Genomic DNA, 18,392 nt, shown 5'->3' with positions numbered 1-18,392 from the left:
AATCAGTACCCCGTTCCTGCCTTCTCCCCATACCCCCTCACTCCGCTATCCTTAAGAGCTCTGTCCAGCTCTCTCTTGAAAGCATCCAACGAACTGGCCTCCACTGCCTTCTGAGGCAGAGAATTCCACACCTTCACCACCCTCTGACTGAAAAAGTTCTTCCTCATCTCCGTTCTAAATGGCCTACCCCTTATTCTCAAACTGTGGCCCCTTGTTCTGGACTCCCCCAACATTGGGAACATGTTATCTGCCTCTAATGTGTCCAATCCCCTAATTATCTTATATGTTTCAATAAGATCCCCCCTCATCCTTCTAAATTCCAGTGTATACAAGCCCAATCGCTCCAGCCTTTCAACATACGACAGTCCCGCCATTCCGGGAATTAACCTAGTGAACCTACGCTGCACGCCCTCCATAGCAAGAATATCCTTCCTCAAATTTGGAGACCAAAACTGCACACAGTACTCCAGGTGCGGTCTCACCAGGGCCCGGTACAACTGTAGAAGGACCTCTTTGCTCCTATACTCAACTCCTCTTGTTACGAAGGCCAACATTCCATTGGCTTTCTTCACTGCCTGCTGAACCTGCATGCTTCCTTTCATTGACTGATGCACTAGGACACCCAGATCTCGTTGAACTCCCCCTCCTCCTAACTTGACACCATTCAGATAATAATCTGCCTTTCTATTCTTACTTCCAAAGTGAATAACCTCACACTTACCTACATTAAACTGCATCTGCCATGTATCCGCCCACTCACACAACCTGTCCAAGTCACCCTGCAGCCTTATTGCATCTTCCTCACAATTCACACTACCTCCCAACTTAGTATCATCTGCAAATTTGCTAATGGTACTTTTAATCCCTTCGTCTAAGTCATTAATGTATATCGTAAATAGCTGGGGTCCCAGCACCGAACCTTGCGGTACCCCACTGGTCACTGCCTGCCATTCCGAAAGGGACCCATTTATCCCCACTCTTTGCTTTCTGTCTGTCAACCAATTTTCTATCCATGTCAGTACCCTACCCCCAATACCATGTGCCCTAATTTTGCCCACTAATCTCCTATGTGGGACCTTGTCGAAGGCTTTCTGAAAGTCGAGGTACACCACATCCACTGACTCTCCCTTGTCAATTTTCCTAGTTACATCCTCAAAAAATTCCAGTAGATTTGTCAAGCATGATTTCCCCTTCGTAAATCCATGCTGACTCGGAATGATCCCGTTACTGCTATCCAAATGCTCAGCAATTTCGTCTTTTATAATTGACTCCAGCATCTTCCCCACCACTGATGTCAGACTAACTGGTCTATAATTACCCGTTTTCTCTCTCCCTCCTTTCTTAAAAAGTGGGATAACATTTGCTATCCTCCAATCCACAGGAACTGATCCTGAATCTATAGAACATTGAAAAATGATCTCCAATGCTTCCACTATTTCTAGAGCCACCTCCTTAAGTACTCTGGGATGCAGACCATCAGGCCCTGGGGATTTATCAGCCTTCAGTCCCATCAGTCTACCCAAAACCATTTCCTGCCTAATGTGGATTTCCTTCAGTTCCTCCATCACCCTAGGTTCTCCGGCCCCTAGAACATTTGGGAGATTGTGTGTATCTTCCTCAGTGAAGACAGATCCAAAGTAACGGTTTAACTCGTCTGCCATTTCTTTGTTCCCCATAATAAATTCCCCTGCTTCTGTCTTCAAGGGACCCACATTTGCCTTGACTATTTTTTTCCTCTTCACGTACCTAAAAAAACTTTTGCTATCCTCCTTTATATTATTGGCTAGTTTACCCTCGTACCTCATCTTTTCTCCCCGTATTGCCTTTTTAGTTAACTTTTGTTGCTCTTTAAAAGAGTCCCAATCCTCTGTCTTCCCACTCTTCTTTGCTATGTTATACTTCCTCTCCTTAATTTTTATGCTGTCCCTGACTTCCCTCGTCAGCCACAGGTGTCTCTTACTCCCCTTAGAGTCTTTCCACCTCTTTGGAATAAATTGATCCTGCAACCTCTGCATTATTCCCAGGAATACCTGCCATTGCTGTTCTACCGTCTTCCCTGCTAGGGCCTCCTTCCAATCAATTTTGGCCAGCTCCCGCCTCATGCCTCTGTAATCCCCTTTGCTATACTGTAATACCGACACTTCCGATTTTCCCTTCTGCCTTTCCATTTGCAGAGTAAAACTTATCATGTTGTGATCACTGCCTCCTAATGGCTCTTTTACCTCTAGTCCCCTTATCAGATCAGGATCATTACACAACACTAAATCCAGAATTGCCTTCTCCCTGGTAGGCTCCAGTACAAGCTGTTCTAAGAATCCATCTCGAAGGCACTCTACAAATTCTCTTTCCTGGGGTCCATTTCCAACCTGATTTTCCCAGTCTACCTGCATGTTGAAATCTCCCATAACCACCGTAGCATTACATTTTTGACACGCCAATTTTATCTCCTGATTCAACTTGCACCCTATGTCGAGGCTACTGTTTGGGGGCCTATAGATAACTCCCATTAGGGTCTTTTTACCCTTACAATTTCTCATTTCTATCCATACTGATTCAACATCTCCTGATTCTATGTCACCCCTTGCAAGGGAACGAATATCATTCCTTACCATCAGAGCAACCCCACCCCCTCTGCCCACCTGTCTGTCTTTTCTATACGTTGTGTACCCCTGAATATTCAGTTCCCAGCCCTGGTCCTCTTGTAACCATGTCTCAGTGATCCCTACAACATCATACTTGCCCATGACTAACTGAGCCTCAAGCTCATCCACTTTATTTTTTATACTACGCGCATTTAAGTACAACACTTTAACTTCTGTATTTACCTCCTCTCTCACATCGTTCACAATTGGCCCTGCCCTTAATTTCTTTTCCGCTCTAGAACTTCTGTTCCCATTCTTCCGAGAGTCTTTTGCAATATCTCCTGTATTCCCTTTGACCTCATCTTCATATTCACAATTTGTTAACAATTTGTAGGATAGCGTACAGCTTCGATCCCAGGTTCAATCCTGACTATGGGTGGGGTCTGTACGAAGTTTGTACGTTTAGTTCAGCGGAAACAGGCCCTTCGGCCCACCGAGTCCACACCAACCAGCGATCTCCGCACATTAACGCTATCCTACACACTAGGGACAATTTACACATACCGAGACAATTAACCTACAAACCTGAACGTCTTTGGAGTGTGGGAGGAAATCGAACATCTCGAAGAAAGCCCACGCGGTCACAGGGAGAGCGTACAAACTCCATACAGTCAGCACCCGTAGTCGGGATTGAACCCGGGTCTCCGGCATTGAAAGCGTTGCAGTGCAGCAACTCTACCGCTGCACCGCCGTGCCCCCCTCCCCGTCGCCGTTCTCCCCGTGACCCGCGTGGGTTTTCTCCGAGATCTTCGGTTTCCTCCCACACTCCAAAGACGTACAGGTTTGTTGGTTAATTGGTTTGGTATAAGTGTAAACTGCCCCTATTGTGCGTAGGATGGTGTCAATGACCGTGGATAGCTGGTCGGTGCGGACTCGGTGGGCCGAAGGGCCTGTTTCCGTACTGTACGCTCCTGACTCACAGTGTTCCCAACCCTGACCCCAGTTCAGGCCGCACGCCTCGCCCATGACCTCAGTAACTCACGGCAGATTCCCAAATATGTGCAGACTTTCCACACTAATGAGTTTGCCAGATGCCGAACCACTGGGATTTCCGAACAGTTAGATACTGTGTTATCAGAGTTTTACTTTAACTTGCTATAATATATGAATAGCAAGGAGGGAGGATTAGAGCAGAAGAATCCCTGATGCAGGTAATCTGAACACACTAACGGTGTGCGCGGTGGTGCAGCGGTAGAGTTGCTGCAGTACAGCGCTTACAGCGCCAGAGACCCGGGTTCCATCCTGATTGCGGGTGCTGTCTGTGCGGAGTTCGTACGTTCTCCCCGTGACCAGCTTGGGTTTTCTCCGAGAACTACAGTTTCCTCCCTCGCTCCAAAGACGTGCAGGTTTGTCGGTTAATTGGCTTGGTATAAATGTAAAAATTGTCCCTAGTGCAGGATAGAAACATAGAAGATAGGTGCAGGAGTAGGCCATTCGGCCCTTCGAGCCTGCACCGCCATTCAATATAATCATGGCTGATCATCCAACTCAGTATCCTGTACCTGCCTTCTCTCCGTACCCCTTGATCAGATTAGCCACAAGGTGGTCTGAAGACGTCACCTATTCCTTTTCGCCAGAGATGCTGTCCGACCCGCTGAGATACTCCAGCATTTTGTGTCTACCTGCAGCTGTTCGATGGTAGCAGGGTGGGCGGGAGTTGGGAGCAAAGGGTGGAAGGGGATGCTCGTTGCCATTTTCTCCGTGGCGATTTGTGATGGTGATAAATAGTGATTGCGGGTGGAGCAACAACATTTCTCCAATTACTTTACTCTAGGCTTGTTTAATTATCTATTGCCAATTTTGACAATTTTTTCTCTGAACTGGCATGGTTATAAAATATTTTTCTAATGAATTTGGGAATAAATTTCTACATGGGTGTATGGCTGAGTTCATCAACATGCGTCAAAAGCCAAAAAACATACAACAAAAAAGAAAATACTGGAGACTTCCAGCATTTGTTTTTTTAAACAAGAGTTTTACTTATTTGCTTCTGGCGCCATTGCAACAGAATTAATTACTTATGTTTCGTACTCCGTATTGCAGTCACTTTTATGTTTCCATGTGATCAGGCTGCCACTGGTGAGGCTGGTGTTTATTGGCCATCCCAAATTGGTCTTTAACTGAGTGGCTTTCTGGGTGGTTTCAGAAGGCACTTAAAAGACATTCGTGTAGGCGGGAACTGCAGATGCTAGTTTACACCGAAGGTAGACACAAAATGCTGGAGTAACTCAGCGGGACAGGCAGCATCTCTGGAGCGAAGGAATGGGTGAAGTCAGTCTGAAGAAGAGTCTCGATCCAAAACGTCACACATTCCTTCTGTCCAGAGATGCTGCCTGTCCCGCTGAGTTACTCCAACATTTTGTGTCTATCTTCGGTAACAGGCATCCATGTTGCATCGAGAGAGGGAGAGATTGCAGATTTCTTCGATAATATCAGCAATAAACGTATCTCAATTTTAACACAGAAACATAGAAAATAGGTGCAGGAGTAGGCCATTCGGCCCTTCGAGCCTCCACCGCCATTCAATATGATCATGGCTGATTATCCAACTCAGTATCCCGTACCTGCCTTCTCTCCATACCCCCTGATCCCTTTAGCCACAAGGGCCGCATCTAACTCCCTCTTAAATATAGCCAATGAACTGGCCTCAACTATCTTCTGTGGCAGAGAACTCCACAGATTCACCACTCTCTGTGTGAAAAAAATCTTTCTCATCTCGGTCCTAAAAGACTTCCCCCTTATCCTTAAACTGTGACCCCTTGTTCTAGATAGAGTTAATGTGCGGAAATCGCTGGTCGGCACCGTCTCGTGGAGGGGGGGGGGGGGGGGGGGGGGGGGGCCGAAGGGCCTGTTTCCGCGCTGTATCTCTAAACTAACACAAACGCACTCTAAAATTTGGCAGGAACTGAGATGAGAAATTTCTTCATACAGAAGGTAGTGAACCTCTGTAATTCTCTATCCCAGGGGGCTATAAAGGCTCAGTCATTGAGCTCATCCAAAGAAAGATTCAAAAACATCTAGAAATTCGGGGAATTCTTCATGCAGGGATAATATATTAAGGTAGAAGATTAGCCATGATCTTGATGACTGGCTAAACAGTCTCAAAGGACCTCCTGCTCCCAGTTCCCATACCCTTATTTACAGTTCAGTTTTTTTTTTGTCTAACCTATTAGGGTTTACTGGATGCTCTTTTACTTTGACATTAATTAAACATTTGTGTTTGGGAAGAAGGAACGGCGTGGATTCCAGGTAGGGAATCCCCTGCTGTTTTAACATGCATGCAACGCATTCATAAATCTCTTGAAATCCCCAGGTTGTTATCATTGCATCAGACTCAAGTAAAAGTAAAAGCAGAAGGCCAGTTAAGGTTTTCAACATGACTTGAGTTATGGCACTGAGAAAGTGGGTGGCAGATGAGAAGCCTTGCTCTGGAAAATCCCCCCTGCTTCTGCGGTGAACACTCAATACATAACATACAACAGCGCAGTACACCAACAGGCACTTCAGCCCACAATGTGTGCACAGAACAAGATAGCAAGTTAATTGTCCCATTTCTCCTCCCCCCCCCCCCAGAACAAGATACCGAATTAATTGTCCCATTTCTCCCCCCCCCCCAGAACAAGATACCGAGTTAATTGTCCCATTTCTCCCCCCCCCCTAGAACAAGATACCGAGTTAATTGTCCCATTTCTCCCCCCCCCCAGAACAAGATACCAAGTTAATTGTCCCATTTCTCCCCCCCCCCCTCCAGAACAAGATACCGAGTTAATTGTCCCATTTCTCCCCCCCTCCAGAACAAGACACCAAGTTAATTGTCCCATTTCTCCCCCCCCAGAACAAGATACCAAGTTAATTGTCCCATTTCTCCCCCCCCCCAGAACAAGATACCAAGTTAATTGTCCCATTTCTCTCCCCCCCCCTCCAGAACAAGATACCAAGTTAATTGTCCCATTTCTCCCCCCCCCCTAGAACAAGATACCGAGTTAATTGTCCCATTTCTCCCCCCCCCCAGAACAAGATACCGAGTTAATTGTCCCATTTCTCCCCCCCCCCAGAACAAGATACCAAGTTAATTGTCCCATTTCTCTCCCCCCCCCTCCAGAACAAGATACCAAGTTAATTGTCCCATTTCTCCCCCCCTCCAGAACAAGATACCAAGTTAATTGTCCCATTTCTCACCCCCCCTCCAGAACAAGATACCAAGTTAATTGTCCCATTTCTCCCCCCCGAACAAGATACCAAGTTAATTGTACCATTTCTCCCCCCCCAGAACAAGAGACCAAGTTAATTGTCCCATTTCTCCTCCCCCGCCCCCCCCCAGAACAAGAGACCAAGTTAATTGTCCCATTTCTCCCCCCCAGAACAAGATACCGAGTTAATTGTCCCATTTCTCCCCCCCCAAGAACAAGATACCGAGTTAATTGTCCCATTTCTCCCCACCCTAGAACAAGATACCGAGTTAATTGTCCCATTTCTCCCCCCCCCAAGAACAAGATACCAAGTTAATTGTCCCATTTCTCCCCCCCTAGAACAAGATACCAAGTTAATTGTCCCATTTCTCTCCCCCCCAGAACAAGATACCAAGTTAATTGTCCCATTTCTCCCCCCCCCAGAACAAGATACCAAGTTAATTGTCCCATTTCTCCCCCCCAAGAACAAGATACCAAGTTAATTGTCCCATTTCTCCCCCCCTCCAGAACAAGATACCAAGTTAATTGTCCCATTTCTCCCCCCCCCAGAACAAGATACCAAGTTAATTGTCCCATTTCTCCCCCCCTCCAGAACAAGATACCAAGTTAATTGTCCCATTTCTCTCCCCCCCCCTCCAGAACAAGATACCAAGTTAATTGTCCCATTTCTCCCCCCCCCTAGAACAAGATACCGAGTTAATTGTCCCATTTCTCTCCCCCCCCTCCAGAACAAGATACCAAGTTAATTGTCCCATTTCTCCCCCCCCCCTAGAACAAGATACCGAGTTAATTGTCCCATTTCTCCCCCCCCCAGAACAAGATACCGAGTTAATTGTCCCATTTCTCCCCCCCTCCAGAACAAGATACCAAGTTAATTGTCCCATTTCTCCCCCCCCCCCCCAGAACAAGATACCAAGTTAATTGTCCCATTTCTCTCCCCCCCCCCTCCAGAACAAGATACCAAGTTAATTGTCCCATTTCTCCCCCCCTCCAGAACAAGATACCAAGTTAATTGTCCCATTTCTCCCCCCCCGAACAAGATACCAAGTTAATTGTACCATTTCTCCCCCCCCAGAACAAGAGACCAAGTTAATTGTCCCATTTCTCCTCCCCCGCCCCCCCCCAGAACAAGAGACCAAGTTAATTGTCCCATTTCTCCCCCCCAGAACAAGATACCGAGTTAATTGTCCCATTTCTCCCCCCCCAAGAACAAGATACCGAGTTAATTGTCCCATTTCTCCCCACCCTAGAACAAGATACCGAGTTAATTGTCCCATTTCTCCCCCCCCCAAGAACAAGATACCAAGTTAATTGTCCCATTTCTCCCCCCCTAGAACAAGATACCAAGTTAATTGTCCCATTTCTCTCCCCCCCAGAACAAGATACCAAGTTAATTGTCCCATTTCTCCCCCCCCCAGAACAAGATACCAAGTTAATTGTCCCATTTCTCCCCCCCAAGAACAAGATACCAAGTTAATTGTCCCATTTCTCCCCCCCTCCAGAACAAGATACCAAGTTAATTGTCCCATTTCTCCCCCCCCCAGAACAAGATACCAAGTTAATTGTCCCATTTCTCCCCCCCTCCAGAACAAGATACCAAGTTAATTGTCCCATTTCTCTCCCCCCCCCTCCAGAACAAGATACCAAGTTAATTGTCCCATTTCTCCCCCCCCCTAGAACAAGATACCGAGTTAATTGTCCCATTTCTCTCCCCCCCCTCCAGAACAAGATACCAAGTTAATTGTCCCATTTCTCCCCCCCCCCTAGAACAAGATACCGAGTTAATTGTCCCATTTCTCCCCCCCCCAGAACAAGATACCGAGTTAATTGTCCCATTTCTCCCCCCCTCCAGAACAAGATACCAAGTTAATTGTCCCATTTCTCCCCCCCCCCCCAGAACAAGATACCAAGTTAATTGTCCCATTTCTCTCCCCCCCCCCTCCAGAACAAGATACCAAGTTAATTGTCCCATTTCTCCCCCCCTCCAGAACAAGATACCAAGTTAATTGTCCCATTTCTCACCCCCCCTCCAGAACAAGATACCAAGTTAATTGTCCCATTTCTCCCCCCCGAACAAGATACCAAGTTAATTGTTCCATTTCTCCCCCCCCAGAACAAGAGACCAAGTTAATTGTCCCATTTCTCCTCCCCCGCCCCCCCCAGAACAAGAGACCAAGTTAATTGTCCCATTTCTCCCCCCCAGAACAAGATACCGAGTTAATTGTCCCATTTCTCCCCCCCCAAGAACAAGATACCGAGTTAATTGTCCCATTTCTCCCCACCCTAGAACAAGATACCGAGTTAATTGTCCCATTTCTCCCCCCCCCAAGAACAAGATACCAAGTTAATTGTCCCATTTCTCCCCCCCTAGAACAAGATACCAAGTTAATTGTCCCATTTCTCTCCCCCCCAGAACAAGATACCAAGTTAATTGTCCCATTTCTCCCCCCCCCCAGAACAAGATACCAAGTTAATTGTCCCATTTCTCCCCCCCAAGAACAAGATACCAAGTTAATTGTCCCATTTCTCCCCCCCACCAAGAACAAGATACCAAGTTAATTGTCCCATTTCTCCCCCCCCCCAAGAACAAGATACCAAGTTAATTGTCCCATTTCTCCCCCCCAGAACAAGATACCAAGTTAATTGTCCCATTTCTCCCCCCCCCAAGAACAAGATACCAAGTTAATTGTCCCATTTCTCCCCCCCACAGAACAAGATACCAAGTTAATTGTCCCATTTCTCCCCCCAGAACAAGATACCAAGTTAATTGTCCCATTTCTCCCCCCCCCCCAGAACAAGATACCAAGTTAATTGTCCCATTTATCCCCCCCAGAACAAGATACCAAGTTAATTGTCCCATTTCTCCACCCCCCCCAGAACAAGATACCAAGTTAATTGTCCCATTTCTCCCCCCCCCAAAGAACAAGATACCAAGTTAATTGTCCCATTTCTCCCCCCCAGAACAAGATACCGAGTTAATTGTCCCATTTCTGCCCCCCCAAGAACAAGATACCAAGTTAATTGTTCCATTTCTCCCCCCCTAGAACAAGATACCGTTAATTGTCCCATTTCTCCCCCCCCCCCAAGAACAAGATACCAAGTTAATTGTCCCATTTCTCCCCCCCTAGAACAAGATACCAAGTTAATTGTCCCATTTCACCCCCCCCCCCACCAGACAATCAGTCTGAAGGAGGATCGCCACCCAAAACGACATCTATCCACTTCCACCACAGATGCTGCCCGTCCCACAGAGTAACTCCAGCATTTTGTGATTTGCTCAAGATTCTAGCATCTGCAGCTCATTGTACCGCCCATGACGCTGTTAACTGTTTACATGTTAATTAAATCCCTACATTCGCTGCCATCTATATACCAAAACTCTCGTTTGTTATCTTATTTGTGACTGAACTTCAGCCAAAACGGTACACGATAGCGTGACAATTTTAGGCCCACCTTACTCACCATTGTCACTTAGTTTTTATTGAAATCGATGTTATATTTTTAAAGTTATTCACATTTTAAAGTTTAAAAGGAGGGGAGGGGGAGGGGAAGGAGGGAGTGGGGGAGAAGGGAGAGAGGAGAGGGGGGGGGGTTGAGGAGAGAGGGGGGGTTGAGGAGAGAGGGGAGAAGAGGGTGCTGCACCAATGCAGGAGAGGTTTGGGCCCAACGGGTCCACTTTGTCCAGTATCTATCTAAAACCCTCTTTACATTCCACTATCATGTATGCTTCCATGACCATCACTGGCGGTGCATTCCATGCATCACCACGCTCCGCAAAAGAAAAAAAATCCCTGCACATCTAGATCAGGTAGATTCATGACGTTTCTTGCCCAGAGTAGGCGAATCGAGGACCAGAGGACATTGGTTTGAAGTAAAGAGGAAAAGATTTAATAGGAATCTGAGCGGTAACATTTTCACACAAAGGGTGGTGGGTGTATGGAACGAGCTGCCAGAGGGGGATGGAATTCTGTGGAATTCTCTGCCTCAGAATGCAGTGGAGGCCAAGTCTCTGAATGCATTCAAGAGAGAGCTAGATAGAGCTCTTAAGGATAGTGGAGTCAGGGGGTATGGGGAGAAGGCAGGAATGGGGCACTGATTGAGAATGATCAGCCACGATCACATTGAACGGTGGTGCTGGCTCGAAGGGCCGAATGGCCTCCTCCTGCACCTATTGTCTATTGTGATAGTTGAGTCTGGGACTATGCAACCGTTTAAAAAACAGTTAGACGGGTACAAGGATAGGACAGGTTTGGAGGGATATGGGCCAAACGCGGGCAGGTGGGACGAGTGTAGCTGGGACAAGCTGTTGTCGGTGTTGGCAAGTTGGGCTGAAGGGCCTGCATCCACACTGTATCACTATGACTCCATCTCCTTTAAACCTGCCTCTCTCTCACCTTAAAGCTATGCCTTCTAGTCTTTGGCATTTCCACCATGAGAAAAAGGCTCTGACCGCCTCTCCTAATTTTATATACTTCTATCAAGTCTCCCCTCAAACTCTAACACTCCAGAGAAAACAACCTCGCCTTATACGCTTGATTCCGGGCAATATTCCGGCAAACCTCTTCCGCAGTCTCCAAAGCCTCCACACCTTTCCTGTAAATGAGTGACCACAACAGCATGCAATACTCTAAATGGAGTCTAATGAAAGGTTTTCAAAGCTGTAACCGGACTTCCTAACTCAATGCTTTGACCGATGAATGACTTCTTCACTCTTATACCTAAGAGAGCAATCATGCTGTACCCCTTTTTTTTTTTATCACTCCATCTACTTCTATTGCCACTTTCATGCAGTTGACCCGGGTTGAATCCTGACCACGGCCGCCTGTCTGTGCAGAATTTGTACGTTCTCCACATAACTGCTTTTTCCGAGATCTTTGGTTTCCTCCCACACTCCAAAGATGTACAGGTTTGTAGGTTAATTGGGATTGGTTTCAATGCAAATTGTTCCTAGTGTGTGTGTGTGTGTGTGTGTGTGTGTGTGTGTGTGTGTGTGTGTGTGTGTGTGTGTGTGTGTGTGTGTGTGTGTGTGTGTGTGTGTGTGTGTGTGTGTGTGTGTGTGTGTGTGTGTGTGTGTGTGTGTGTGTGTGTGTGTGTGTGTGTGTGTGTGATAGTGTTAATGTGCGGGTATCGCTGTTCGGCGCAGACTTGGTGGGCCGAAGGGCCTGCTTCCACGTTGTATCTCTAAACTAAATTATTTCTGGGATGTTACTTGGTTTCTCCGTTGTACAGACCGATATAAAATATCTCAATTATTTTACCATCTCCTTATTTTCCACTATTCCAAACTAATTTTCTTTCAGATCAACATAAACTTTTTAAAGATTTGTCTCTTTATTAAAGATATATATAAATTCACTACCTCCAAATTTCACTTTAGTTTTATCTGATACTCGATCTTTTCCTTCAATATTAGTCTTTTAGTTTACTCGTCGTGTATTCTGTCCAAACCGTTCTGACCTGCCACTGCCTTTGCACACTTATATGCTTTTTTGTTAAGTCTAATGCCATCTTTATTCGTGTCCCTCCCAATTAAAACATTTCTTTCTCACTGGATCCCTTCTCTTGGTTGAAAGTTTCCTTAAACGTCTACCACTGCTTCATGGCTGACTGATACTTGAAATTAATTTGCCAGTTCACTTTAGCAGGATCTGCTTACATGCCGTCTCTCGCGTAAAATATGAGTCTTAGACCCAATCTTCTTTCCCTCAAATTGAATGCAACGCGGAAACAGGCCCTTTGGCCCACCAGCCGATCCCCGCACATTAACACTACCCTACGCACACTAGGGACAATTAACAATTATACCAAGCCTGTACGACTTTGGAATGTGGGAGGAAACCAGAGCTCCCGGAGAAAACCCACGTAGGTCATGGCGAGAACGTGCAAACTCTACAGACAAGCACCCGTAGTCAGGATGAACCCTGGGTCTCTGGCGCTGTAAAGCAGCGCTGCGTCACCGTGCCTCCCTAAGCTTCTACCATGCAATGTGGATAAGTGTGAGGTTATCCACTTTGGTGGTAAGAATAAGAAGGCAGATTATTATCTGAATGGTGTCAAGTTAGGAAAAGGGGACGTACAACGAGATCTGGGTGTCCTAGTGCATCAGTCACTGAAAGGAAGCATGCAGGTACAGCAAGCAGTGAAGAAAGCCAATAGAAGAGGAACAAGAGGAGTTGGGTATAGGAGCAAAGAGGTCCTTCTGCAGTTGTACAGGGCCCCAGTGAGACCGCACCTGGAGTACTGTGTGCAGTTTTGGTCTCCAAATTTGAGGAAGGATATTCTTGCTATTGAGGGCTTGCAGCATAGGTTTACTAGGTTAATTCCCGGAATTGCGGGACTGTCGTATGTTGAAAGACTGGAGCGGCTAGGCTTGTATACACTGGAATTTAAAAGGTGAGAGGGGATCTTATCGAAACATATAAGATTATTAAGGGGTTGGACACGTTAGAGGCAGGAAACATGTTCCCAATGTTGGGGGAGTCCAGAACCAGGGGCCACAGTTTAAGAATAAGGGGCTTATAGCAGACGCTGTCGCATGCTGTCCCCAGGTTTGCTAGGTTGTCGCAGATGCATTTTGAAGCACGTAATATTAAATTAAGAAAAGGCATTTGAAGATACCGGAAGATAGTTTTGTTTAACCAATTTATTTACCGCCTAGACATTTGACAGGTAGATTGGAGGTGACAGTTTGATGGTGTGGTAAGCGTGGGAATTTTGCGATGTTTCCGAAGACGGTGTAATCTCTTGGCCAGGTGCTAGTTTCACAAAAAAGTAACTCATATCAACCTGACTCGGCATTGTCGTGGTCATTGTCGTAGGGTAAAATAAAATTTTGGCGATCTGTTACGACTTTGACAGTCGCCTTAAAAATCGCATAACTGGGACAGGCCCTTTAAAAAGGTGGGATTGTACACGTGTTCTTTTCTCCTCTTGTTCATGCTATCTGCTTTATTCCTGTGAGAAAATGACTCAAAATTAAAACTACTAATTAATGAAAGAGAAAAAAAATCTAATGCTTCGAACTAATTTCAACTATGAATTCTGATACAAATTCAATTAGGGTCTCAGAGCATGTCTTTAGTTGCACTGTGTCAATAAAAGCAATTCTTTTTTTAAAAAGAAGAAATTGGCAGGTCAACAAGAAAATACATGTGTTGGTTCAATGATTATTCTTCTCACAGTAGAAATATTTTGACAGGAGAAAACCTCTATTTGCCAACACATTTTACTTTATCGTTTTAATTGCTTACAATATTTCTTCTCCAGTTTTATGTCCTTGTCACGATAATTTCTGGGAAAATGTAAAAAATATTTCCAAAAATAAGAAACTTTCTACCAAGCATCTCACTGGAAGCAAAGCGTGTCTACCTGCTATGCCATTAAAAAAAGGCATGTCTGCACACATTTCCTGTCATGTGGCTATCATGCTGACGATTGCTGCTGTTTTATTTGACGCCAACAAGAACCAAGAGGTGCAGAGAGTACAAAAGAAATCAGGCAAAGTGTCGATAAAATTAACAGAGAGAAACAAAACTAATGAGTTATAGAAGCAGCAATCCTGATTAACTCGCTGACGAAAGACAAAGCATGCAAGATTGTTGAAAACATTGTCTGAAGAAAAAGATTTTAAATGCCTCCGGTTTTTCTCAGCAATGACAACAGAAAACAAAATGCTATTTTACCTCGACAATTGAGTGTGCAATGTGGCATTTTATTGGTTTGAGTGCAAAATGTTTGTCTTCAGCCTTCATCGGTATCTCTGCATTCGCGACGTACAAGAAAAAGCCAAGGGATGAATTCCAAAAGCTTCAGTAAAGTAAAACCAAATTATGGACAAAGACAAAAGTATGTGTGGGAATGCACAAGAAATAGAAAGAAATGCAGAGAGCATATCAAAGAACACCAATTAATTATCTAACCGCCCTTGCTTTCATTTTTGAATTCCAAAACAATCCCCCCCTCTCCCCCTCTCAGTATCAAAGTCAAAGTATGTAATATTCTTTCATTCAATACTTTGATATGGAATTGATTACAGAGACATTGTTATAAATCCTATGTTTGTATATGGTTTCTGTCAACTTTTTTTTAACCATTGGAATTTCTTTTATTTTTTCTAATTGGCTGAGGGTTTTGTACCTGCCACAGGAGTTAATACATGAAACACCGAGGGGACCTTCAACATTATTGTAGGATGACTGAGACAGACAGTCTTTTTCTGCAGACAGACACAAAATGCTGGAGTTACTCAGCGGGACAGGCAGCATCTGTGGAGAGAAGGAATGGGTGGCGTTTCGGGCCGAGACCCTTCTTCAGACTGATCTTTTTTTTTTTTGCACGTCTTCTTACATATTAGTAACTTAAATTATTATGTGCAGATTAATACCAGAAACGGCTGGTGTCACCTTGCCATCCAAGTGGGAATACTGAAGCCCCATTATTAACGCAAGGATAGAATGATATCGGTAGTTCCATTCGGCAAATCAATAATGGAATTAGAGTGTGGGATTTCAAGTAGACTACTGAAATAAATCTGCACATTGTGGTCCAAACTAGCAAACGGCAACTACAATTATTGGCCAGACTTCAAATTGCCCCAATATTTAACTCGGTGGGGAAAATCACCTTGTAGATAAAAAGTGAAACTTACTCACATCCTGCACAAGTATACAATATTCCTGACTGCACTTTTTGTTAACAACAACTCCATCATTAAATTACATAGATACGTGGACAAAAGGTGCAGGAGGAGGCCATTTGGCCCTTTGAGCCAGCACCGCCATTCATTGCGATCATGGCTGATCATCCACAATCAGTACCCCGTGCCTGCCTTCTCCCCGCACCCCCTGACTCCGCTACCCCAAAGAGCTCTATCTCACTCTCTCTTGAATGCATCCCGTAAATCGGCCTCCACTGCCTTCTGAGGCAGAGAATTCCACAAATTCACAACTCTCTGGGTGAACACATTGTTCAATTTAGCATGAACAACAACAGATCTAACATTGAAAGACAAAACCCTAGAACAATATGCGAACCTTCTGGAGTAATCGCTTGGTTGAAACTTGTACCTCACACTTGCCTGAAGTGGATCATTTTGCTTTGTGGCGTTGGCAATAAGTCTATCCTCACTGCATAAATCTTCTGCAGGCTTGCCCACACAGTGGCATCATTCCAGTCTCCTTACATTGATGCTGTGCAATGCTTACTTCATTCAAAATATTGCAGTCCAATTCCTTATTTAGTTTAATTTAGTTTAGTTTAAAGGCACAGAGCGGAAACAAGCCCTTCGGCCCACCGAATCCACACCGGCCAGCGATCCCCGCACATTAACACTATCCTACACACACTAGGGACAATTTTACGATTATACCAAGCCAATTAACCTACAAACCTGTGCGTCTTTGGAGTGGAGTTTAAGCCAAGGCTGGGAGGGGGGTGGGGGTTAGAGGAGTGGGAATTCCCAGGTCGGGGAGCCACAGAGCCCCCAGTCCCACATGGGGTGCGTCACAGATGGGTCACCTTCATGTTGTTCACTCCCTCCGCTCCCACAGCTGGAAGCACACCACGAGGCGCATTAGGTAAGTGGCGGAGGGGGGGGGGGTTGGTGCAATGGGAGCCTTGGTCTGTTATGACCAAAATCCACTGCAGAGAGGTCCGTTATTGCGAAGGTTTACTGTGGCGCAAATAGGGAGAAACGTTTTCCCCAAAGCATGCGTCTATAACCAGGACACGGTTTAAATTAAGCATAGAGATTAAGAACAGATTCGAGGAAGATGCAGTTTAATGTGGATAAGTGTGAGATTATCCACTTTGGTGGTAAGAATAGGAACGCAGAGTATTATCTGAATGGTGTCAAGTTAGGAAAAGGGGACGTACAACGAGATCTGGGTGTCCTAGTGCATCAGTCACTGAAAGGAAGCATGCAGGTACAGCGGGCAGTGAAGAAAGCCAATGGAATGTTGGCCTTCATAACAAGAGGAGTTGAGTATTGGAGCAAAGAGGTCCTTCTGCAGTTGTACAGGGCCCTTGTGAGACCGCACCTGGAGTACTGTGTGCAGTTTTGGTCTCCAAATTTGAGGAAGGATATTCTTGCTATTGAGGGCGTGCGACGTAGGTTTACTAGGTTAATTCCTGGAATGGCGGGACTATCATATGTTGAAAGACTGGAGCGACTAGGCTTGTATACATTGGAATTTAGAAGGATGAGAGGAGATCTTATCGAAACGTATAAGATTATTAAGGGGTTGGACACGTTAGAGGCAGGAAACATGTTCCCAATGTTGGGGGAGTCCAGAACAAGGGGCCACAGTTTAAGAATAAGGGGTAGGCCATTTAGAACTGAGATGAGGACAAACTTTTTCAGTCAGACAGTTGTGAATCTGTGGAATTCTCTGCCTCAGAAGGCAGTGGAGGCCAAATCTCTGAATGCATTCAATAGACAATAGACAATAGGTGCAGGAGGAGGCCATTCGGCCCTTCGAGCCAGCACCGCCATTCAATGTGATCATGGCTGATCATTCTCAATCAGTACCCCGTTCCTGCCTTCTCCCCATACCCCCTGACTCCGCTATCCTTAAGAGCTCTATCCAGCTCTCTCTTGAATGCATTCAGGGAATTAGCTTCCACTGCCTTCAGAGGCAGAGAATTCCACAGAGAGCTAGATAGAGCTCTTAAGCATAGCGGAGTCAGGGGGTATGGGGAGAAGGCAGGAACGGGGTACTCATTGAGAATGATCAGCCATGATCACATTGAATGGCGGTGCTGGCTCGAAGGGCCGAATGGCCTCCTCCTGCACCTATTGTCTATTGTCTGTTCTCTAAGAAGCTTCCACTCGGCGGGTGACTGAAATCTGGAACGCACTGTCTGAGACGGTGAATGAAACAGGTACTCCCAACACTCCCAGCACAGTGGCGCAGCGGTAGAGTTACTGCCTGACAGCGCCAGAGACCCGGATTAGATCCTGACCATGGGTGCTATCTGTATGGAGTTTGTACGTGACCTGCGTGAGTTTTATCCGAGAGCTCCGGTTTCCTCTCACACTCCATACGTACAGGTTTGTAGGTTAATTAGCTTGGTATAATTGTAAATTGTCCCTAGTGTGTGTAGGATAGTGTACGTGTGCAGGGATCGCTGGTCGGCGCGGACTTCGTTGCCCGAAGGCCCTGTTTCCACGCTATATCTCTAAACTAAACTAAACGTATTTACACGAGCACCTGAAACATGATAGCATGGAACGTTATGGGATGAGTGCAGGGAAATGGGAGTAGTATAGATTGGTATCTGATGACTGCAACAGACATGGTGGGCGGAGGAGCCCATTATCATTCTGTATGACTCTATTATGACAATTATTCAGATTTAAATCAAATTTGCTTGATCAGTGTCATGGACTTAATGCAAAACAAACTTAACATGCTGTTACTGGTACTAGAAACATAGAAAAATAGGTGCAGGAGTAGGTTATTCGACCCTTCGAGCCAGCACCGCCAATCAATATGATTACGGCTGATCATCTAAAATCAGTACCCCGTTCCTGCTTTTTCCCCCATACCCCTTTTCCTTT

At 45.6% G+C, this 18,392-nt stretch overlaps 1 protein-coding gene across 3 annotated transcripts in view; it reads right to left on the bottom strand.

Moving 5' to 3' along the window:
- The window catches only part of LOC144608161 (zinc finger protein 438-like), a 204,731-nt gene that overhangs the window by 106,626 nt on the left and 79,713 nt on the right, over positions 1-18,392 (bottom strand). The gene's annotated exons all lie outside the window — the stretch shown is intronic.

The sequence above is a fragment of the Rhinoraja longicauda genome, chromosome 2, assembly GCF_053455715.1.
Source record: "Rhinoraja longicauda isolate Sanriku21f chromosome 2, sRhiLon1.1, whole genome shotgun sequence".
Classification (NCBI taxonomy): domain Eukaryota; kingdom Metazoa; phylum Chordata; class Chondrichthyes; order Rajiformes; family Arhynchobatidae; genus Rhinoraja; species Rhinoraja longicauda.
This window is presented reverse-complemented; position numbering and strand designations above follow the sequence as displayed.